This window comes from Bufo bufo, chromosome 1 (assembly GCF_905171765.1).
Source record: "Bufo bufo chromosome 1, aBufBuf1.1, whole genome shotgun sequence".
NCBI classification, from domain to species: domain Eukaryota; kingdom Metazoa; phylum Chordata; class Amphibia; order Anura; family Bufonidae; genus Bufo; species Bufo bufo.
The window spans coordinates 378428005-378453129 of NC_053389.1; positions in this window are offsets into that span (position 1 = coordinate 378428005).

The window sequence follows — 25125 nt, forward strand, 5'->3', positions numbered from 1 at the left end:
TGCTAAAATGGTTTTTAGGCACCATTTTGTAACTGAAAAGACCCTGACATACCCCTACAGTGGAAACCCTCAAAAAGTGAGCCCATTTTGGAAACTACACCCCTTAAAGAATATATTAATGGGGTACTGAGCACTTTGACCCCCTAACCATTTTACAGAATTTGGAAACACTTGGATGTGAAAATTTAAAGTTTAATTTCTTCCAATAAAATGTTGCTTTAGCCCCAAATTTTTCATTTTAACAAGGAGAAAAAGTACCACCTACTTTGTTACCCATTTTCTCCTGAATACGGCAACACCCCATATGTGTTGGTAAACTGCTGTAGGGGCACATGGCAGGACGGAAGGAGCGCCATATGGCTTTTGCAGCGCAGATTTTGATGAATTGGATTACGGGTACCATTGGTTTTTATTTTTTGAGTGATTGTGAGGGTTCATTTTTTGCGGGATGAGGTGACAATTTGATTGGTACCGTTTTGGCCTATATATGCCTTTTTGATCACTTGGTAATACACGTTTTGTGAGGCAAGGTGACAAAAAATGGCATAGTTTTAATTTTTTTACAGCATTCACGGGAGGGGACATATCATGTGATATTTTTATAGAGCAGGTTGTTATGGATGCAGCAATACCCACTATGTCTGTTATTTTGCTTTTTGTTACGTTTTACACAGTGAAAGCATTTTTGAACAGAATAAAATCTTGTTTTGTGTTGCCATTTTCTGAGAGCCATATTTATTTATTTTTTTGGGCAATTGTCTTAGGTAGGGGCTCATTTTCTGCGAGTTGAGATGACAATTTGATTGGTACCATTTTGGCCTACATATGCCTTTTTGATCGCTTGGTATTACACATTTTTGTGTTGTTTTGGAACAGTTTATTTTTTTTTTTTTTTACGGCGTTCACCTGACAGGGTGGGTCATGTGATATTTTTATAGAGCCGGTCGATACGGACGTGGGGATACCTAATATGTCAAATTTTATTTTTCCCTATTTTTTTACAATCTTTTTTCAATAAATTTTGGCAAAAGGACGCTTTTTTACTTGAAACATTTAATTTTTTTATTGTGTAAAACATTTTTTTTTTACTTTATATTTTGTCCTACTCTGGGACTTCAATTTTTTGGGGTCTGATTCCTTGTACAACGCTTTATAATACATCTGTATTGTAATGCGTTGGCTGTAAGTGTATTACACACTGTAATTCACTTCAGCCTGCTTGCCTGTGAGATCCAGGGGGTTGGATCTCATAGGCTTACAGGGAAGGCATCACAATGCCTATGGAAGGCATCGGGCTGCCTTCCCAGCCATCAGGTCCCCGTCACAGCAGCGCAGGGACCCGATGAACACCGGCACCCAACAGGATATTGCACATGCTGCTGTCAGCGCTGATTGTGGCATTTCAATGGTTAATGCGAAGGCATCAGTATTTTCACCAATCCCGAAACATACAGCAGGGGTCCGGCTATCAGTGACTACCGGACCCCTGCAGCTGATCAGAGCTGCATGAGCTTGTTCCGGGTGCAGGAGCTGTGCCCTCCCGATTAGCGCACCATAGCTGTACGGTGCTGGTATTTTGAACACAGTCTGCAGCGCCGTATAGTTACGGCGCTGGTACTTTATGGGTTAAAAATGCACTGTGTCGTTGCATTTGTTATGCTTAATGGGGGCAGATAGCGTTTAAACATACACAGTGTTACGTGTCCAAAAATTATGCCTTAACAGAGGCAGATGCTTAACAAATACAGTGTGGCTGTGGAAAGGGTAAAATGTGCTGGCTTAATAGTGGCATGTGGCAGCAATAGTAGCATCAGCAGTTGCAGCACAGCATGGAGCAGACAAGGCAGTAAATGTGTGTGCGGCTGTGTAGGGGTGGTAGTGGTAGTAGCAACTGTGCAAGGGTAATGGTAGTGGTAATATGGGTAGTAGCACCTGTGGTGGTAGCAGTAGCCATATTGTCATGAAAGGTTAGGGAACAGTGCAGCCCTGAGCTACACCTGCACCACCGTCCCTAACTACTTTCACGATCTGTCCTAAGTGACGACCCACAACTGGACGGCAGACCCTTCTTAGCTAAGTGTAAAATAGGAAAAGAGTAGTGAGACTGAATAAGGTGAAAATCAGACAGACAAATCCAGGACCAGATCAGGATCCAAAAACAGATACAAATAAACAGCAAAGTGAAACCAGGAGATATTGACATAGACAAAGTCAGCAGACAAAGACAAGGTCATAAGCAGCAGTCAAATACTAGGTGGTAACATCAGATGCAAAATCGGTAATTAGAAGCTACTACTGTATGTCAAAGTCAGCAGGCTAAGGTCAAAAATCCAGAGTAGCAAACACACAGCTAGCTAGTGAGGCTTAGAAAACCAATCACAGGCACCTGCTACCAGCAGTTATGTGTTAAAATAGCCCACCTAAGGAGGCATGTGATGCCAGCACAGAGCCTGTTTGGTCCAGCGTCCCAGTTTACGATAGGTTAAGCAGCCCTACTGTCAGCGGCAGGGGCGTAGCTAAAGGCTCATGGGCCCTGGTGCAAGAGTTCAGCTTGGGCCCCCCTTTCACTCAGCGCTGGTGCACCTAGCTTTTCTGCTGCCCAAGGCTAATATTGAAATGCCCCCCCCCCTTCCCTCCAGTCCTACTGTTAAAGGGGTTGTCCTCTTTTTACTACTGATGACCTATCCTCAGAATAGGCCATCAATATCAGATCAGCCGGGGTCCTCCGGCAGCCCCGACGATCAGCTATTTGAAGAGAGGGCAGTGCTCATATCAGAGCTGCTTTCTCTGTTCTTGTTCTGTTCACCTGCTCACCGTAGCATTTGCAGTGATGAGCAGGTAAGGGCTCTTTCACACTTGCGTTCTTTTCTTCCGACATAGAGTTCCGTCGTCGGGGCTCTATGCCGGAAGAATCCTGATCAGTTTTAGGCCTCATGCACACGACCGTATTTTTTTGCGGTCCTCAAAAACGGGTTCCGTTTTTCCGTGATCCGTGACCGTTTTTTCGTCCGTGGGTCTTCCTTGATTTTTGGAGGATCCACGGACATGAAAAAAAAGTCGTTTTGGTGTCCGCCTGGCCGTGCGGAGCCAAACGGATCCGTCCTGAATGACAATGCAAGTCAATGGGGACGGATCCGTTTGACGTTGACACAATATGGTGCAATTTCAAACGGATCCGTCCCCTATTGACTTTCAATGTAAAGTCAGGAGTTAATATACCATCGGATCGGAGTTTTCTCCAATCCGATGGTATATTTTAACTTGAAGCGTCCCCATCACCATGGGAACGCCTCTACGTTAGAATATACTGTCGGATATGAGTTAGATCTGAAACTCAAATCCGACAGTATATTCTAACACAGAGGCGTTCCCATGGTGATGGGGACGCTTCAGGTTAGAATACACTAAAAGAACTGTGTACATGACTGCCCCCTGCTGCCTGGTAGGTGCTGCCAGGCAGCAGGGGGCAGCCCCCCCCCTGTAGTTAACACATTGGTAGCCAGTGCGGCCGCCCCCCCCTCCCCTGTAGTTAACTCATTGGTGGCCAGTGCGGCTGGCCCCCCTCCCTCCCCTGTAGTTAACTCGTTGGTGGCCAGTGGGCCCCCCTCCCTCCCCTGTAGTTAACTTGTTGGTGGCCAGTGGGCCCCCCTCCCTCCCCTGTAGTTAACTCGTTGGTGGCCAGTGGGCCCTCTCCCCTCCCTGCGTCCGGCCGGGAGCTCCTCCTACTGGTAAATGACAGGTCATTAAGCAATGCGTCACTTACCAGTAGGAGGAGCTCCCGGCCGGACGCAGACATCGGAGCTCGCAGGTAAGTATAATGCTTCTACAAATTGCTAAGTAACCATGGCAACCGGGACTGCAGTAGCGTCCTGGTTGCCATGGTTACCGATCGGAGCCCCAGCGATTAAACTGGGACTCCGATCGGTACTCTCCGCTGCCACCAATGATAGGGGGGGAGATTTTAATTAGGAGGGGGAGGGAGGGGAGAGGGCCCACTGGCCACCAACGAGTTAACTACAGGGGAGGGAGGGGGGGCCCACTGGCCACCAATGAGTTAACTACAGGGGAGGGGGGGGGGGCGGTCATGTACACAGTTATTCTAGTATATTCTAACCTGAAGCGTCCCCATCACCATGGGAACGCCTCTGTGTTAGAATATACTGTCGGTTCTGAGTTTTCACGAAGTGAAAACTCAGCTCTGAAAAAGCTTTTATGCAGACGGATGGAGAGAAATCCGTTCAGGATGCATCAGGATGTCTTCATTTCCGGACCGGAACGTTTTTTGGCCGGAGAAAATACCGCAGCATGCTGCGCTTTTTGCTCCGGCCAAAAATCCTGAACACTTGCCGCAAGGCCGGATCCGGAATTAATGCCCATTGAAAGGCATTAATCCGGATCCGGCCTTAAGCTAAACTTCGTTTCGGCGCATTGTCGGATCCGACGTTTAGCTTTTTCTGAATGGTTACCATGGCTGCCAAGACGCTAAAGTCCTGGCAGCCATGGTAAAGTGTAGTGGGGAGCGGGGGAGCAGTATACTTACCGTCCGTGCGGCTCCCCGGGCGCTCCAGAGTGACGTCAGGGCGCCCCACGCTCATGGATGACGTATCCCATGGATCACGTCATCCATGCGTATGGGGCGCTCTGACGTCATTCTGGAGCGCCCCGGGAGCCACACGGACGGTAAGTATACTGCTCCCCCGCTCTCCACTACTACTATGGCAGCCAGGACTTTAATAGCGTCCTGGGTGCCATAGTAACACTGAACGCATCCGGAGTACACGCCGGATCCGGACAACGCAAGTGTGAAAGGGCCCTTAACAGAGCAGAGAAAGCAGCGCTCATACAAAAAAAACCTTCTCAACACCCCATCCTGCCATCCCCAATACTGTTCCTGCAGAAACAGTCCCCCTGAAAAAAAAATCCCCCCTTCCTTTCAGATCAGACCCCCATATAAAACCCTAAATGAGATCCCCCCATTTCAGACCAAACCCCCTTTAGACCTCTATGTCAGACCCCATATAAGACCCCAGTTTTAGACCTCCATGTAAGACCCTGACCCAATATCAGACCTCAGATAAGACCCTATTAGACCTCCAGACCTCCATTAATACCCCCATTAGACCTCCAGACCTCTAGACCCCATATCAGACCTCTAGACCACCATTAGACCACTAGACAACCATTAGACCTCCAGACCCCCATATCTGACCCCTATTAGACCTCCAGACCCTCAATCAGACCTCCAGACCCCCAATCACACCCCCATTAGACCTCTATATCCCCAATCAGACCCCCATTAGACCTCTAGACCCCGAATCAGACCCCCATTAGACCTCCAGACCCCCATTCAGACCTCTCCAGACCCCCCAGTCAGACTTCTAGACTCCTCATTAGACCACTTCTGACCCCCAGTCAGACGTCCATTAGACCTCTAGACCCCCAACCAGACCCCCATTTGACCTCCAGACCCCCCCAGTCAGACCTCTCCAGACCCCTCAGTCAAACCTCCAGGGGCTCGTGCTGCAGTCATCTGACCTCCTGCAGCGTCAGGTCAGAGTGCGCTCTGTACGTCCTGACACTGCAGGCAGCCAGGACACAGCAGCGCCGGCCCTGAGAAGAGCAAGCAGGAGGAGGGGTAAGTACTGTACAGCGCTTTTCTCCCCCTCCTCCTGCAGACTAATGAGCGCTTCTATTATGGAAGCGCTCACTAGTATTCCCTTTATAAGATGCACTGCATCTTATAAAGGGAAAAGTACAGTACCACTGGCAATGGGGGCCCTCTGGGCGACTGCTGCGACCCCTATAGTTACGCCAGTGGTCAGCGGGGTTAGTTAGCCCCATCAACAGACGACGCCTGCACTGCCACCATATTGCGACTGGGCTCACCGCCAGATTGCAGACAAGTAAGGCCTCATGCACACGACTGTATTTTGTTTCCGTGTCCGTTCCTTTTTTTTGGCGGATACGATGCGGACCCATTCATTTCAATGGGTCCGCAAAAAATGCGGACAGCACACCGCGTGCTGTCCGCATCAGTATGTCCGTTCCGTTGCTCCGGAAAAAAAATAGTGCATGTCCTATTTTTTTCTAGTTTGCGGACAAGGATAGGCATTATTACAATGGATCCACCAAAAAAAAACGGATGCCATACGGAACGTCATCCGTTTTTTTTGCGTATACACAATTTGCGGACCGCAAAACACATACGGTCGTGTGCATGTAGCCTAAGTGTGTGACACAGTACAGAACAAGAGAGGCAGGCAGACAGTGACAGTGGCATGATCAAGCTGACAATAAATAGCCATCAGAAATGGCAGATCTGTTCATTGGCCTCAGCAAGAGATGTGATGTACACTCACAGAGGACAATTTTGTCCTTTTGGGTGTGACAACGCCACCTGCCGCGCTGAAAAACATTGACACTAGAGGCTGGGCAAGACAGTGTAGAAAGAGCAAACTGGGCTAGTTCCATGGGGTCAGAAGCAACAGTGCAGATCTGAACCTGGTTGTTCAGGAGGTATGTCTTTGTTTGCTGATTTGCATCAACCTCGTGCGGCACCTAAAAAAACTGCTCCATCAAATTCATGAGACTGAACTGGCTGTTACCTGCACTGCTGCGACTTCTGCTACTTGTGGTAGCAGAGACGGTGGGAGGTTATTGACCCGGTGGGGGGCACAAAAGGGCCTCCTGGTCAGACAAATAGATGGCAGGTGTCTGCCTGCCAAAAGCTGTGGCAAGCTGTGTACACTTTGCATCCTGGTAATCTGGTCTCCCTTTCGGCAACAGGTAAGCATTCCCCTATTTTGCTTTGAGAGTGATGGGTAGCATGCACACATGCTAATTTCTGGTTGCGAATAGTTTTTTCATGGCCACACATTCCGGTAGATAGCTTATCAAATGGTAACAAAATTGCAAGTGTTTTTTTCTGTAATTAACAGACAGAGGCGCAACTTAAAGGGAGTCTTTCACCTAAACTGACCATTATAGAACACTAACACCATGATCTGCATTATAGTCCCCATATTGGAATGCTACTTACCGTATAGCTGTCCGTCGCTTATTTTCGCTAAAAAACACTTTTATTCAATATGTTAATTAGGTTCTGAAGGTGCCCAGGGGCGGCGTTCAAGCAGCCGGGGCCTAGGCCACTCGTTGCTTTTCATATGAAACCCCTCCCCTTTCACCGCTCTGGCCCGCCCTAGGTTCTTCAGAAATCGAGCGCCAGCGCCGCTGACAAGATTCGCCGCACCTGCGCACTTCATTCCCCATTATGGGCAGAGGCACAAGAGCGTTTAATGCGCATGTGCCAAAATGGGGAATGAAGTGCGCAGGCGCGGCAAATCTTGTGAACGGCGCTGGCACTGGATTTCTGAAGATCCTAGAATGGGCCAGAGAGGTGAAAGGGGAGGAGTATCATATGAAAAGCGATGAGGGGCCTGGGCACCGACTGCTTGAACGCCACCTTCAGAACCTAATTAATATATTGAATGAAAGGGACTATATGGGGACTATAATGCAGATCAGGGGCGTCGCTAGGTTAAAATATTCGGGGCCCGGGCCCCGGATGTTTTGTCCCATGCCTCGAATGTCCTGCCTGCCTGCTAGATACAGCTGTATTGCCGTACACAGAATGGCAATACAATTGAATCTAATACACTGGGAAGAGCTGAAGGACCTGTGGTGACATCACAGGTCATGTGATCAGCAAAACAGGCTTTGAGAGGATGACCTGGATGATGTCACCATCATGTGACCAGTGCAGGATTGGACCGGAGTAAAGAGGATAAGGAGCCTAATGGTGATGTCTGTACATGAGAAAAGGTAAGTGAAGGGAGAGGCAGAGCAATGCTGGGAGTTGTAGTTATTTAACTGGGATGTATGTTAGGGCTGAAGGGAGGGATGTTATTGAAATGGAACTGTGTGCTTGAGGTGGCTGGGGGAGGGAGTGATGTTATTTACATTGGACTGTATGTTGAAAGTGGATGGTGGGGGATGATGTTTATGTACATGGAACTTAATGTTTAGGCTTCGTTCACACTTGCGTTTGGGGATCCGCTTGTGAAATCCGTTTCAGGGCTCTCACAAGCAGCCCCAAATGCATCAGTTTAACCCCAATGCATTCTGAATGGATGCGGATCTATTCAGAATGCATTCATTCGGCTCCGTACAGCCCCCTGTTCCGTTTTGGAGGCGGACCCCAAAATGCTGCAAGCAGCGTTTTTGTGTCCGCATGGCCTTGCGGAGCCAAACGGATCCGTCCTGACTTACAATGTAAGTCAATGGGGACGGATCCCTTTGCATTGACACAAAATAGTGCAATTGTAAACGGATCCGTCCCCCATTGACTTTCAATGTAAGGACGGATCCGTATTGGGACTTAGAAATTCAAATCTAATACAAATGAATCGGTCCTGAACGGATGCATTCGTTTGTATTATCGGTGCGGATCCGTCCTGTACAAGTACAGGACAGATCCGCACGAACGCAAGTGGGAAAGTAGCCTTAGGGGGTGAAGTTTACATGGGATTGTGCGTTGGAGGCGGCTGGGGAGGAGGTGATGTTATTTACATGGGACTGTATGGTGAAGGGAGGATTATAACTGCAGGGGGCACTGCAGATTCAGGGGACATTATAGGCGGTCTTATTACTACTGGGGGCTCTATAGGAGGCCTTATAGATCCGCCTTATTTCTACTAAGCGCACTATGGGGGCCTTATTACTACTGAGGGGCCTGTAGGGAGCTTTATTACCACTGGGGGAACAATAGGGGGCCTTATTTCTACTGGGGACTCTGTGAGGGTATTAGTAATATGGGAGGGCTCTTCTAATAATGGGGGCATTGTTGAGGAGCATTATCACAGTTGGGGCAGTGTTACTAATGAGGGCATTCTAGAAGGGAATTACTATTGGTGGGACTATGAGGAGCACTATTACTATGGGGGGCAGTAAAGTTTCTTCAGGATAGTATTTGGGGGTATTGGGGGGGGGCAGGGGCTCATGGGCCCCGGTGCAAGAGTTCAGCTTGGGCCCCCCTTCCCTCAGTGCTTTGTGTGTCTTCTTGTGCGGCGCAAGTGTCTTTGGGCCCCTTCAGGCTCCTGGGCCTGGTAGCGACTGCTACCTCTGCACCCCCTATAGCTACACCCCGGGGGGGGGGGGGGGGGCACAGCAATCAGCAGGATAACACTGGGGGATAATGATAGAATGTGAGGAAGCTAAGATGTCTGTGTGTCATACTCTGCAGAGATGAGGCAGCTGAGAGAAGTTGTCCAGACCGAGTGGAGAAGATGAGAGAGAAGATCTACAGAGAAGATGATGACAGAGAGGAGACGTCACCTGGAGCCCCTGGATGTGACAGGTAAGTGCTGCTGTATAGCAAGTACAGCAAAGTGCGGGAGGGGGCAACCTATTTATTGGGGCTTGTGCCCCGGATCTTTTGAGACCCTAGCAACGCCCCTGATGCAGATCATGGTGTAAGTGTTCTATAATGTTCAGTTTAGGTGAAAGACTCCCTTTAATGTCCCCCTTCTACGAGCACACTGCAAACTCGTGCTGACAGATTCCCTTTAAAACAACAGTATAATGCCTTAAATTTGAATGCTTTAATTACATAACAGAATAATGCATTAAATTCAATGGGTATATTAAGGCAACAGTATAATGTGTTAAATTTCTCTGGTATATTAAAGCAACAGTATAATACTTTACATTTTAATGCTTTATTTATGTAACAGTATAATGCATTAAATTTCTCTGGTATATTACCGCAACAGTATCATGCATTAAATTCTAATACTTTATTCATGAAGCAGTATAATGCATTGAATTTAACAGGTATATAATGCAATAGTATAGTGTGTTTAACCCCTTCACGACTGCCATACGACTATATACGTGCTAATTACACATGCCCCGTGCAGCTAGTACGTATATAAATGTTATGACACCTCTTTAGTCCAAGTGCTGCAAAGCACTTGAATTAAAGCTTCTGCCCCTGCACTGCTGCTGTCACTGACAGCATACAGTCCAGTAATGCCGGCAAGGGACCACTCTGTGCAGACTAACCAATCGGATCGCGGCAGTGTTAAAATGCCGGTTTCAGGCTCTGATCTGCACTCTGCAGAGCAGAGCCTGAAATCAGGTACCATATCCTCCGTGCCCCCAATCTGTGCCCCCAATATATGAGCCTCCTGCCCTGATCTGTGCCCCCTTCTGTATGCCCTGCCTCCAGCTTTGCCGGCCGTGCACTGTGTATTGCCAGCCGGCCTGCCCCCATCCATGGCCTCTGCGACTGCCCCATCCATGTCCCATCTGTGTCCCCTCCTGAGCCCCTCATCTGTGCCCCCTTATGCGGTCCCCCTTCTGTATCTGATGGTGGCGGCTCTATTCCTGAGCCACCACCATCCGCAGCGAGTGTCAACTGTATGCTGACACTCTGCTATAACCACTTTGATGCCGCTGTCAGTGGCATCCAAGGGGTTAACAGAGGGAGGGAGCTCCCTCTCTCAACTATCGGGCTGCCGCACTGCGATGGCAGCGGCCAGATGGTTGCCATGGCAACCTGATGCCTTGCAAAGGTGTCCAGTGTTGCCATCTATCAGTGTAAAACTGATAGTATTATACTTTGCAATGCAAGAGCATTGCAAAGTATAGTACAGCCAACAGCCTCTGCGACTGCCCCCATCCATGTCCCATCTGTGTCCCCTCCTGACCCCTTATGTGGTCCCCCTTCTGTATCTGATGGTGGCGGCTCTATTCCTGAGCCACCACCATCCGCAGCGAGTGTCAACTGTATGCTGACACTCTGCTATAACCACTTTGATGCCGCTGTCAGTGGCATCCAAGGGGTTAACAGAGGGAGGGAGCTCCCTCTCTCAACTATCGGGCTGCCGCGCTGCGATGGCAGCGGCCAGATGGTTGCCATGGCAACCTGAGGCCTTGCAAAGGTGTCCAGTGTTGCCATCTATCAGTGTAAGGCCTCATGCACACGACCGTATTTTTTTGCGGTCCGCAAAACAGGGTTCCGTTTTTCCGTGATCCGTGACCGTTTTTTTTCGTCCGTAGGTCTTCCTTGATTTTTGGAGGATCCACGGACATGAAAAAAAAGTCGTTTTGGTGTCCGCCTGGCCGTGCGGAGCCAAACTGATCCGTCCTGAATTACAATGCAAGTCAATGGGGACGGATCCGTTTGACGTTGACACAATATGGTGCAATTTCAAACGGATCCGTCCCCCATTGACTTTCAATGTAAAGTCAGGAGTTAATATACTATCGGATCGGAGTTTTCTCCAATCCGATGGTATATTTTAACTTGAAGCGTCCCCATCACCATGGGAACGCCTCTATGTTAGAATATACTGTCGGATTTGAGTTACATCGTGAAACTCAAATCCGACAGTAAATTCTAACACAGAGGCGTTCCCATGGTGATGGGGACGCTTCAGGTTAGACTATACTAAAAGAACTGTGTACATGACTGCCCCCTGCTGCCTGGAAGGTGCTGCCAGGCAGCAGGGGGCAGCCCCTTCCCCCTGTAGTTAACACATTGGTGGCCAGTGTGGCCGGCCACCCCCCCTCCCTCCCCTGTAGTTAACTCATTGGTGGCCAGTGCGGCCGGCCCCCCTCCCTCCCCTGTAGTTAACTCGTTGGTGGCCAGTGCGGCCGGCCCCCCTCCCTCCCCTGTAGTTAACTCGTTGGTGGCCAGTGGGCCCCCCCCTCCCTCCCCTGTAGTTAACTCGTTGGTGGCCAGTGGGCCTTCTCCCCTCCCTCCCCCTCCTAATTAAAATCTCCCCCCTATCATTGGTGGCAGAGGAGTGTACCGATCGGAGTCCCAGTTTAATCGCTGGGGCTCCGATCGGTAACCATGGCAACCAGGACGCTACTGCAGTCCCGTTTGCCATGGTTACTTAGCAATTTGTAGAATCATTATACTTACCTGCGAGCTCCGATGGTCTGCGTCCGGCCGGGAGCTCCTCCTACTGGTAAGTGACAGGTCCGGCCGGGAGCTCCTCCTACTGGTAAGGGACATGACCTGTCACTTACCAGTAGGAGGAGCTCCTGGCCGGACCTGTCACTTACCAGTAGGAGGAGCTTCCGGCCGGACGCAGACCATCGCAGCTCGCTGGCCACCAATGAGTTAACTACAGGGGAGGGGGGGGCCCACTGGCCACCAATGAGTTAACTACAGGGGAGGGGGGGCCGGCCGCACTGGCCACCAATAAATTAACTACAGGGGAGGGAGGGGGGGGGGGGGCCGGCCGCACTGGCCACCAATGTGTTAACTACAGGGGGGGGGGGCTGCCCCCTGCTGCCTGTCAGCACCTTCCAGGCAGCAGGGGGCAGTCATGTACACAGTTCTGTTAGTATATTCTAACCTGAAGCGTCCCCATCACCATGGGAACGCCTCTGTGTTAGAATATACTGTCGGTTCTGAGTTTTCACGAAGTGAAAACTCAGCTTTGAAAAAGCTTTTATGCAGACGGATCTTCGGATCCGTCTGTATAAAAACTAACCTACGGCCACGGATCACGGACACGGATGCCAATCTTGTGTGCATCCGTGTTCTTTCACGGACCCATTGACTTGAATGGGTCCGTGAACCGTTGGCCGTGAAAAAAATAGGACAGGTCATATTTTTTTTACGGCCAGGAAACACGGATCACGGATGCGGCTGCAAAACGGTGCATTTTCCGATTTTTCCACGGACCCATTGAAAGTCAATGGGTCCGCGAAAAAAAACTGAAAACGGCACAACGGCCACGGGTGCACACAACTGTCATGTGTATGAGGCCTAAAACTGATAGTATTATACTTTGCAATGCAAGAGCATACAGGAAAAACTATACCTCTTAATGATCTGAAGATTGAAAATAACAGTCCAGTTTTAGAAATATAGGGAATGCCGTAAAAACCCATGAAACTGTTTTCACCCCATTTGGAATATTTTTCCAGCTCCCCACTACATCGTATGCATTATTAAATTGATTAAATCGTGGAATTAGAAAGTGCAATTTGTTCCACAAAAAACAAGCGCTCATATGGCTATGTAAATGGAAAAATTAAAAATGTATTGCCCCAGAAAGGCAGGGACTGAAGAGCAAAAACAAAAAAAAAATCCAGGGCTGAAAGGGTTAACAGTCACCGAGGTGAAGTCTAAGCTTCTATTGGCCAATAAGGGTCATGTGACCCTGTGTATGTCAGGATATGACTGAAAGACCTGCGAGCTTCTATTGGCTAAGGCCTCATGCACACGACCAAAGCTGCCCGGAATTTGCGGAACGGAACGGGCGGCCCATTGTAGAAATGCCTATTCAAAATGGACAAGAATAGGACAGGCTATATTTTTTTTGCAGGGTCACGGAACGGTGCAACGGATGCGGACAGCTCACGGAGTGATTAAAGTGAATGGGTCCGCACCCGAGCCGCAAAAAATGCGGCTCGAATGCGGACCACAAAAACGGTCGTGTGCATGAAGCCTAAGGCTACTTTCATACTAGCGTTTTTACTGGATCTGGCAGGGTTCAGCAAAAACTCTTCTGTTACTGATAATACAACCGCCTGCATCAGTTATGAATGGATCCGATTGTAATATCTTTAACATAGCCAAGACGGATCTGTCATGAACTCCTTTGAAAGTCAATGGAGGACGGATCCGTTTTCTATTGTGGCAGATTGTGTTAGAGAAAACGGATCTGTCCCCATTGACTTGCATTGGGGGTCATGCTGGATCCGTCTTGCTCTGCATCCCAGGACGGAAAGCAAACTACAACATGCTGGGGTTTGGAAATGCAACCAAACGAAACAAAATGCATTTTGGAGCATTCCATTCTGTTCAGTTCAGTTTTGTCCCCATTAACAATGAATGGGGACAAAACGGAAGCGTTTTTTTCCGGTATTGAGCCCCTATGACGGATCTCAATACCGGAAAACTAAAACGCTAGTGTGAAAGTAGCCTAATATGGGTCATGTGCATCTTAGAGAGTTGAGACTCAGTCTAAAACAGTTCAAAGAACCTGATGTACCTACAGTATGTGCCAAATTTGGTGCAGATTGGTTTATTTATTTGGCTGTGAATAAAGAGCAGACAAACAGAAATTCATATTTATATATACTACTCACAAAAAGTTAGGGATATTTGGCTTGTGGTTGAAATTTCAGGATGAACCTAAAATGCACTCTAACCTTTACAGGGGATCTTAATGTAACCTTCTCTAAACTGCTGAATGCACATGTCCACAACTGTTCAATGTTTCAGTAATTTTTGTACAACTTGCTGTTCTTTAACAGGGAGCTTAACGGCAAAATTCACAATAGGTGTTTGATCCATGAATAGCCCAATAAATTTCCTGGTTCAATTAGAATTGGGATTTAAACAGTCCTCCTCATCATGCTGTTCACATTTTGACATCATGACATGAGACCAAGACGACACCTAACAATGGATCAACAGTACCTCGCCATCACTAAGCTTCAAGCATGATGTTCTCAGACGGAAGTGGCCACTGAGCTTAGAGTGTCACAGAGTATCATCAGCAGGTTGCAACAGAGATACACAGAGACTATTAGAGTCATAGAAAGTGGATGTCCTTTGGCCAAATCCCACACTGTTGACTGCTTCATTGTGAAAAATTCCCTGTGGAAGTGGATGATGAATGCCACACAACTCCAGGCACATTTAAGGGATGTGAGAGGCACCCAAGTGTTATGTCAGATCATTCGAAGCAGTTTACATCAGCGTGGTCTGCATGCTAGACGACCTGCAAGGATACTTGACCACACCACCAGGCACAGGCATCATTGACTTGCATGGGCCAGGGAGCATCTACGCTGGATAAGGACCTCAGTGCTGTTCACTAATGAAAGTCTATTCACGCTGAGCAGAAATGATGGCCACCAACGATGTTGGAGACGTCAAGGAGAGCGCTATCCATCAGCCATTGTTGTCACGAGATAAGCCTTTGGTGGTGGTGTTACAGTGTGGGCAGGTGTGTCCAGTCAATACAGAACTGCCCATGCAGTACGCCAGTCCTGCAGCATGAGCGAATGCGAGGTCACGGGTTAATAGGCAGACCGAGGGTTACTCTTGGTTTGTAGAAGACCCTGGGCAGGCGTACAGCAGTGATGGAGAGGCTGGCACATAGGTCCTCTGGGGCACTCTCTGTATATAGGGACCAGGCTGGATGGTAGGTGAGGTGCCCTGGGTGTTGGGAGTTTAGTGTGCTGGTGGCAAGATCCCTTATGGAGCAACACTAGGAGATGTCGCGCTCATCCACAGGAAGCCAGGAGCCCGGACCTCGCCCTGAACCTTAGGCGCACAACGGATCCCAATAAAAAAGAAAGACGGTCCAGCTTCACTGAAAAATACTTGAGGCTTTATTTAATCCCGTGCAGATAAAAACCAACATACAGCAATGCAGAAAATCGACCGGTTTCGGATCACTGTAGATGTGGATCCTTAGTCATGATGTGCATCAATAGGAGGTGAAGTCGAGACTAAATAGTGAACCACTGAGAACAGGTGATCACAATCAGGTACAGGACACACCTCCTGATGACATCCTCCACAGAAAAAGTGCATAACAATTACAACATGCCAAAAAAGACATAGAAAGTAAGATAAAATTTACAAAATGCAATAAAAGAGAAATAAAAAATATTAGTAATGTAGAATAGTATCATGTCGCCTGTTCAATCCTGACGGTATCCGTGAGCCTAATTTGAAAATCCAAAAGCACTCACGATTGAGCAACTTTTTCTTGTGATCACCGCCTCTGCTTGGTCTATTAACCCTCTCCACTCCTTGTACTGACATGCTATCTGTATTACCATTATGAACCGCAGCGAAATGCAAGCTTGCGGCGGAAACATTTTTTACCTTAGCATGGGGTACATCAGAGATGTGACGGCAAATTCGAACTTTTAAGCAGTTTGATGTGCACCCGACGTACTGTAGATTACACAGAGAACATGTGATGCAATATACCACATATGTGGTGTTGCAATTAATGTATTGCTGAATGGTGTGAGTGGTATGATTGCTTGTAGACAGAATATGCGGGCCCATTCTCATATGTGAGCAACATGTGCATTTTTTATGTCCACATTTAAAATTACCTATGTGTCTCAGCCAGGTAGGCTGGGTCCCAGGTTTATCCTGGTAAAGAGAGGGGCTCACCATATTGGCTAAAGTAGCAGCACGTCGGGCAACACATTTAACACCGCTTTTTACAACATCACCCCAAACTTGGTCATATTTGAGAAGATGAAAATGTCTTTTGACAATGTTACATATTTGTGAGTATTCACAGCTATAACTCGTGGAAAAAATCACTTGCTTCTCTTTATGACCAAGTTTGGGCTTATTGTTTGGGAAAATTAGATTGTCCCGAGACATAGTGGAGACCATATTTTTGGATCGGTTTAAAAGTCTGCTGGGATAATTCCTCGCTAGGAGACGGGTGGTAACAGTATTCATTTCTTCAATACGGGTTTCACTAGAGGAGCAATTGCGCAAAGCGCGAATATATTCACCCCTGGGGATGTTGTGGACAGTATGTGCAGGGTGACAGGATCCCGCATGCAGGATGGTGTTTCCTGCGGTTACTTTTCTATACGTGCGACTCTGTACACGGCCAACCCCCACGTCCCCCACCAAACACAAGTCCAAAAAGGATATTAGGGTCTTGTGCGAATTTAAAGAAAAACGTAAGTTGCAATTGTTGGCATTGAGAAAGGATCCGAATGATGGTACGGCCGCCACATCGCCCGACCAAACATAAGATCCCTTATAGTTCGTGACGTCAGTGCCGGTAACGGTGGCACACCGATTTGTTGTGGGAATAATTGAGGTACACAAAGTTGTAGTGAACCAGAACTTCTTTTTATTGAACAGTTCCACATGCAGGGACTTGGCAACAGGCAGGCTTCACATAAATGGCAGGCAAAGTTCTTGCAAGATACTCAGAGGGAATAACACTTACAGATCAAGCTGTATTTTCCTCAGATCCTGTCTGGCTTTCTCCAAGGCCCGTATGCCCTATAGCTGGATTTATCCTTGGAAGGGGAAACCTTCCTCTGGTATAAATCCTCTTGCTGTAAATATCCTTCTGCCTTTCAGCTTTCTACTTTGCTGGTTAGAATTAGCACTGCTCTGTACTTTGTTAAGCTGCAGGATAACTTCAGGAGGGAACTTCTTCTCCTGGACTAACTTCTGAGCTTTTCTTACTCATGAACCTCAGGCAGACTAGACTGAGCTACTTAGCCTCCTGGACTGTACTGATAACTCTTTCCTGTCTGGGCCTAACTATATATACTAGGGGTTCCCTAGCTCCCTCTACTGCCTAGGAGGAGAAACTACACCCCTAACAGGCCTGGTACACAGGAGATAACATGAAATTATACATTACAATGCAATATAAAATACCATGACCATGTTCCACAGGAGGTGGAGAACAACGTGACCCAATTGACCCTTGAATAGTGCCCACTCTTACGTAGTGGGACACTACATACTCCGCTACTTTGAGGTTGCCCGACCTCCGCGCAAAATAGGGGGCCCGCCCAGCTGGACACTGTGACCTGAAAGACAAAAATGCAAAGCAGGCATATACAACAATCACTACATTTGCAATGAAATTGGCAGGCAGCTCCGCTGGCAAAGGAACAAGTGCGGTGAAAAGGGGCGTCGTTCTCTATGCAGGATAATACAGGGAACAGGGGCGCTGACCTGGTACAGCGTATCAGGAATAACCAGGATAGTCCATAATAATAAAATACAATAATAACATAAGTTCCTGGAGGCTCAAAAGAAAATCATGAGTCCGTAGCCGGGTCTTGTAGACAGTTAAACAGGGATTTCCCGGAGGGAGTGACTCTGATCAACAATGTAGTCTCCGAATCTCACAGGTGGGTGCCCCCTAGTAGGCCGCGTGGATCTCCTTACTGGCAGAGACTCTTCCTGCCTTGGCTCAGGGGGGCCAGAGGAATCCACAGGTTCTGGAGCCCTTTCAGGTATACCCTGGGACAGGTCATCCTGGGGTTGAGGACTAGCAGGAACTGGAGCCGGTACCACCAAGTTCAACCAGGGTGTGAGGAACCAATGAAGTGGCTCCTTGTCATGTAACAGGTTCTCAACAGCCTGCATACGATCAACAGGTTGGGCTGACGACTCTGGCTCAAGAGACTCTGTTGCAGTTTCTCCTTCTATGCAGGTCTTTAAACGGTTCCTGTGTACGATCTGGGAGCCTTTACCTTCCCTGGAAATTTGGTAAACGTGGGTCTCAGCATTAGGAATAGCAGTTATGACGTAGGGAGTCCTCTCCCACTTACTGTCCAGCTTGCTGGTTCGGTGGTTATTCCTCAACCACACCACGTCTCCTATAGCAAGAGGTTCCGCATGAGCAGCCAGGTCATAGTCTCTCTGCTGCCTCTCCCGGGCACTTTCCATGCGCTCCTGAACAATCTCATTGGCATTAAGAAGACGCCTTTGATGCTCCACCACCCAATCAGTCTCTGGTAGTGGGTTGATGACATCAGGTATTTGCACGTCCAGGGAGTGGTCGACAGGCAGCCTCCCTTGACGGCCGAACATCAAATAGAAAGGCGTGTACCCGGTGGAGCAGTGAATTGTATTGTTATACGTATACATTAGTTGTGGCAGCAGAGTAGGCCAATTACCCCTTGTCTCAGGGGCACTGCTCTCAACATTTCGATGAGAGTTTGATTCATTTTTTCACAGAGTCCGTTACCTTGCAGATAATAGGCTGTGGTCCGGACCTTCTGGCAATTATGTAGCAGGCACAACTCCTGAAACAACTGTGATTCAAACGCAGACCCCTGGTCGGTGAGGATTCTCTCTGGGCAGCCGTAGGGCAGGAGGAAATGCTTCCAGAATGCTTCCGCCGCAGTCTTGGCTGTCAGGTCTTTCACAGGCACTGCTACAACAAACTTAGTGATGTGATCAATAATGGTCATGGCATAAGTATACCCTGGGCAACTTGGCTCTAACTTCACATGATCAATAGCGACACGCTCCAGGGGAGTTTTACTCACGATTGGGTGGAGAGGCGCTCTCTGGTCATGGCGCTCACTTCTCCCGACAGCACAGGCAGTACACTCCCGGCACCACTTTTCAATGTCTTCTCTCATCCCCATCCAATAGAACCTTCTGCGAATGGTGGCCTCAGTTTTCTGCACGCCGAAGTGTCCGGACCGGTTATGATACATCTCTAACACAAGACTGGTGTCTCAACGTGGTATGAGGATCTGGTACACCCTATCGCAGGACACTGGATCCTGGCTCCTTCTTAGCAACAGGCCTTTTTGAAGGAAGAGTTGGTGGCGATGTCTCCACAATTTCAATAGTTCTGGGTCTGCACTCTTCCTGCGGACTCTCTCAGGAGTTCTTCCACTAGTAAGGAAGTCGAGCAGTTCACCGAGGACTCTACTTTCTGACTGGAGCTTAATCCACCTTTCTTGTTTGTCCCTGGACTCAGGATTAGTCGGTGGAGAGGGATCAGCAGCTGAGTGATTTTTAGTGTGAACATTATCTTGCTGAGCAAATTTGTTGTAAAACGCCGGCATCTCCACTTCTTCCCAGGCATCTTTTGGTTCATCTGGTGCTTCTGTAGTGGGAAGCCGAGACAGGGCATCAGCATTACCATTTGAGTGACCTTCCCGGTATTTCACAGTGAAGTCATAGTTGGCAAGGCGGGATAGGAGTCTTTGGACTCTTTTTGGGATGCCCCCTGGATCGGATACGCAATTTGTGCAAAATGCGGGATGAAGCGTCTGTAATACCCTGCAAAACTGAGGAAACTTCTCACCTCTTTCACGGTGGTGGGAGTAGGCCAATTGCGGACAGCAGCAAGTTTATCAGGATCAGGCTTAACTCCTTCTGCACTAACAACATGGCCCAGGTACTTCACAGCTGGTTTCAGCAGATGGCACTTGGACAAACGGTCCAAGTGACATCTGCTGAAACCAGCTGTGAAGTACCTGGGCCATGTTGTTAGTGCAGAATGAGTCCAGCCTGATCCTGACTTTAGGGCCATATTTAGCGAGGACTTGAAACACTTCGGCCAGATGCTTTAAATGATCCTCATATGTCTTGGAGTAGATAATGACGTCATCCAAGTATAGCAATACAGTCTCAAAGTTCTTATGGCCTAAACAACGCTCCATCAACCGCTGGAACGTCCCTGGAGCATTACACAGTCCAAAAGGCATGTAGTTAAATTCGAACAGGCCCATGGGTGTAGTGAAAGCGGTCTTTTCCCGGTCTTCCGGGGCCATGGGCACCTGCCAATATACACTGGTTAAGTCAAGAGTGGAGAAGCAGGCTGATGATCCCAGGGCAGTCAAAGATTCTTCAATGCGTGGCAACGGATAAGCGTCTTTGTGGGTGATTTGATTGATTTTTCTATAGTCCACACAGAACCTGATGCTGCCATCTTTTTTACGAACAAGAACTAGGGGTGCAGCCCAGGGACTGTGACTGTTCCGGATTATGTTAGAGTCCTTTATTTCCTGTATCATCTCTTTTACGGACTGGTAGGTAGTAGGCGGTATGGGTCTGTATCTCTCCTTGATAGGAGGATGAGAGCCAGTAGGTATGGTGTGTTTGATTACACTGACCTCTCCATAGTCCGTGGAGTGCTTGCTAAAGGCCTGGTGGTGCTCATTCACCAGATTCAGGACTCCCTCTATTTGATCCTTCGGGGTGGATTCGTTCCCCACATGAAGTTCCTCCCACCAGGATACTGAAGAGGCGCTGGCAGGGGTGCTGCTGCTCTGTGCAGTTTGAGACGTCTCCGTGGCAGGCAGACGGATAGCATCCTGGAAGGATACCTGGAAAAGCTGAGCAACAGGGCAGTGCTTAGAAAGAGCAACAGGGTGATCACTGAAATTAATCAAACGGACAGGCACTTTACTCTGAGATACGGTCACCAGGCTCTTGGCTGCCCGCACGAAGGGATGATTTTCAATTTGGATAGGCTCCACCAGGGCTTGATAGTCTTGGCCCTGCATCCCTAGTACAGCACGGCACCACAAAAGGATTTGGGAATTCGGTTATCCCGGGTCCGGGCAGTGCAGATTTCTCCTTTTCCATTCGCAAATTTTTGCTGAGCACACAGCACACTGATAGTCTTTTGAATGACTCTTTTAGAAGCAGGTGAAGCTGAAGGTATGGACTGGTTCAGGGCCTCAAGCACCTCAGAGTAACAATTTTTAAAGACATTAGTCCCTAAGATCACGGGATGTCCCCCTTTATCTCCGGCTTGCACCACAATCACACCTTGCTGTGGTAAGGTGGCTTCTCCCACCTGAAGGGTAGGTTCCCAGTACCCATGGACTTTTACCGGCTTGCCGTTGCTAGCAATGATATCCAGCCAGGATTCTGGTGGCTGGGTGAGGAGACTTGAATCCCAGAATTTGTCAAAGGTGGGTCGTTGGATGGTGGTGACCTGAGACCCAGTATCCCGCAGGGCTTCAAAAGGTATCCCGTTAATGCATATGTTAATTTTCGGACGAGATCCCACGTATCTGGGCATCCAACTTGGATCCTTTGGACCTACTGTTCTACCTCCCGAGGGGCGGTCCTCGGCCTCGGGGGTGGCCTGTTTAACTGCCAACACGTTGTCTCAGTATGGCCATATTTTTTACAATAGGTGCAGACAGGCTGTTTGCGATTCTTAGACCGGTAACTCGGTCGCCCATCGGGTTCTTTGGGGTAGACCTCTTTATATGCAGGCGGGAGGAGCCTTTGAGGTAGGGGGCTTTCGTCTTCCAATAACAATGGTCTTTCCCATTCCTCTATTTTCCTGCACACCTTTTCCAGGCTCTAAGTGAGATGGTTCACTTGCTCCATTAACGCCACCACCACATCTGTTACTGGAGCCTGGGTGGCTTGACTGGCTCCGGACGTTTTCACATCCATAATTTTTGACTGGCAGGCCTGAGGTTCAAGGGAGGCCGCCGGCCCTATGGGCGGGTTTTGACCCAGGATACTGATGGCCAACTCCTTAAAGTCCAAAAACGCACAATTGGGGTGTTGGGCCGACAGCATCCTCAGCTGGCCCTTTAAATGTTCAGTGTTTACACCAGCAATGAACTGCTCTCTGATAGTCCGGTCTTGGTCCTCAGCCTCCCGGGGGTCCACCTGGACCACGGCCCTCAAGGTCTCTTGCAGGGACAAAGCAAAATCACAGAGTGACTCACCGGGCTGTTGCTTTCTGCTGAAAAATCGCATTTTAACTTCCGACACCGTCCTAGTTTCAAACGTGGTGCCGAGGCGATCAAAGATCTGTCCCATGTTATTTTTTTCGGAGCTGGGCCATGACATGACTTCCCTGCGGGCGGCCCCTTTTAACTGCGCTAAGAGGATCTCCATCTGTTGCTCCGCGGAGATAGGATAGAGCCGGAATAAGGCCATGATCTGGTCTTTAACCCCTTAGTGACCAAGCCTGTTTGGGCCTTTATGACCAAGCGTTTTTCTTCCTTTTTTCATGGTCTCGTTCCAAGAGCTATAACTTTTGTATTTTTTCATCTATATAGCTTTATGAGGGCTTGTTTTTTACGGGACAAGTTGTAGTTTTTAATGGCGCCATTTTGGGGTACACATAACTTTCTGATTAACTTTTATTAACTCTTTCTGGGAGGGAGATGGGGAAAAATAGCAATACTGCCACTGCGTTTTTACATTATAAATTTTATGGCGTTCATTTTTCGGTACAAATAACAATATCTTTATTCTCTGGGTCAGTACGATTACAGTGATACTAAATACTTATAATTTTGTTTACGTTTTACTACTTTTTTTGCAATAAAACCTCTTTTATTACCAAAAAAATGATTTTGCATTGCCACTTCACAAGACCCATAACTTTTTTATTTTAATTTTTTTATATGGAATTGAGTGAGGGCTTGATTTTTGAAAGACGACTTGTATTTTTCATTGGTATGATTTTGGAGTAAATGCCGCTTTTTGATCGCTTGTTATTACGTTTTTTTCTGTGGAAACTAAGAATAAATTCAAAATTCTGTCTTTTTTTTTTTACGGCGTTTACCATAGGGGATAATTTATGTAATATTTATGTAGTCGGTACAGACGCGGCAATACCAAACATATGGGGGATATTTTCTTTTTGCAATTTTTTTAATTGAAAAGCGTATTTTCTATGGAAAAAAAAAGCATATTTTTTTATTTTATGATTTTTTTATTTATTTAATAAATGTGTATTTTTTTTCTATTTTTTTTTACTACTTAATAGTCCCACAAGGGGACTATAATATACAGTATTTTGATTGCTTTTAAAATGTAATGCATTATCTCTATAATGCATTGCATTTCAATAGCAATGCTATTCAAACATTGACCAGCAGGCTGCGCCAGAGAGGCACAGCCTGCTGGAGGTAACGGAAGACAGGCTGGGGGCCCTGATCGGAAGCAAGGTAAGCTTCCCAACACATCAGCACCCCGCGATCGCATTTTTGGGGTGCTGATGGGAGACAGAGGGAGACCGCTCCCTCTGTCACCATTTTACATGCAGCGGGCGCCATTGCCCCCGGCATGTAAAGGGTTAAACAGCCCGGATCGGCACTCCTGCCGATCCGGGTTGTTAGAGCAGGGACCCTGCTCTCATGTGAGAGCCAGGTCCGCGCTCCCCGCTGCACGGGGGAGCTGTGCAGCGCTTAGACTGGGCCGCCGTAAAAACGCGGCGGCCCAGCCTAAGGCCCCTTAGTGACCGCCATAAAAACACGTATGGGTGGTCACTAAGGGGTTAAAGTCTTTCAGTTTGTGGGCTTCCCCGGAGTACCGCGGGAACCAGGGGGCCCCAAAGTAATATGGCATGGTCAGCGGCATCAGACTGGATGCTGCCGCAGCCGCGGGCATTCTTATCTGCGTGAATTACAGAAGGCTCGTTGGGGGCCACCTGCCCAGTTTCCTCAGATGCGGACATGGCGTGGTCTATGGAGGCAAGTTCTGTAGGCAGACTCACGCTGGACTTCGCCCTCTCAGACCGTTGCTAAGGGTGACCACGGAGAGGGTATGGCCCTTTAAGGAGTGGCGGAGCAGGCCGAAATACAAATTGGATGTGCTTCCCCCGAATCAAGTCCTTTATTGCTAACGAGGGACCTATCCCTATTCTCCCAGCAAGGATCGGAATCTTCCCGGTACTTGAATACAAGGGGCTAGTTAATACTGAAGTTTTACTCACTCCGGTGATGCGCAGTCAAAGTCTCGCGAGGTACGTGATCACGTCGTGTGGAGGTCCCACGAGCAGCGTCAGGAGATAGGCGCGGCCTCTCGGAGCTCCCAGATTCATGGTAGGCGGTATCTTCTTTGCAGGGAGGGTGGTACCTCCTCTTCTTTTTCGCGCCAGACGGACACAACAATAATTCCAATCAGCTTGGGCGGCCATCTTTAAGCATAAGGCTGTCAATTCACTGACAGCAAGCGGTGGTTCAAAAAGCAGCAAACAGTACACAATATACAGTTTTTCACACCGCGATTTTCCACAGTTCTTTGGCCCAACAGTTTTTAAATAAACGGATAGGGCTTTTATCACTGAATAGGCAATTATGGCACACAGTTCAGATTCCACTATGGCGTAGAAATAATCGCATCCTGTTCGTGACGCCAAAATATGCAGTACACCAGTCCTGCAGGGTGAGCGAATGTGAGGTCACGGGTTAATAGGCAGACCGAGGGTTTCTCTTGGTACTCACGATTTGTAGAAGACCCTGGGCAGGTGTACAGCAGTGATGGAGAGGCTGGCACATGGGTCCTCTGGGGCACTCTCTGTATATAGGGACCAGGCTGGATGGTAGGTGAGGTGCCCTGGGTGTTGGGAGTTTAGTGTGCTGGTGGCAAGATCCCTTATAGTTCGTGACGCCAGTGCCGGTAACGGTGGCACACCGATTTGTTGTAGGAATAATTGAGAGAAAAAAGAGGTTTTGTCCAGCTTGTAATTGTGGTAATCCAAAGGCTTCTTTATTGAATATTCAGTATAAAATCCAGGTACAGAAAGCAGAGTCTACATGTTTCGGGCACAATGCAATCTTAGCCCTTACTCATGAGTAAGGGCTAAGATTGCATTGTGCCCGAAACATGTAGACTCTTCTTTC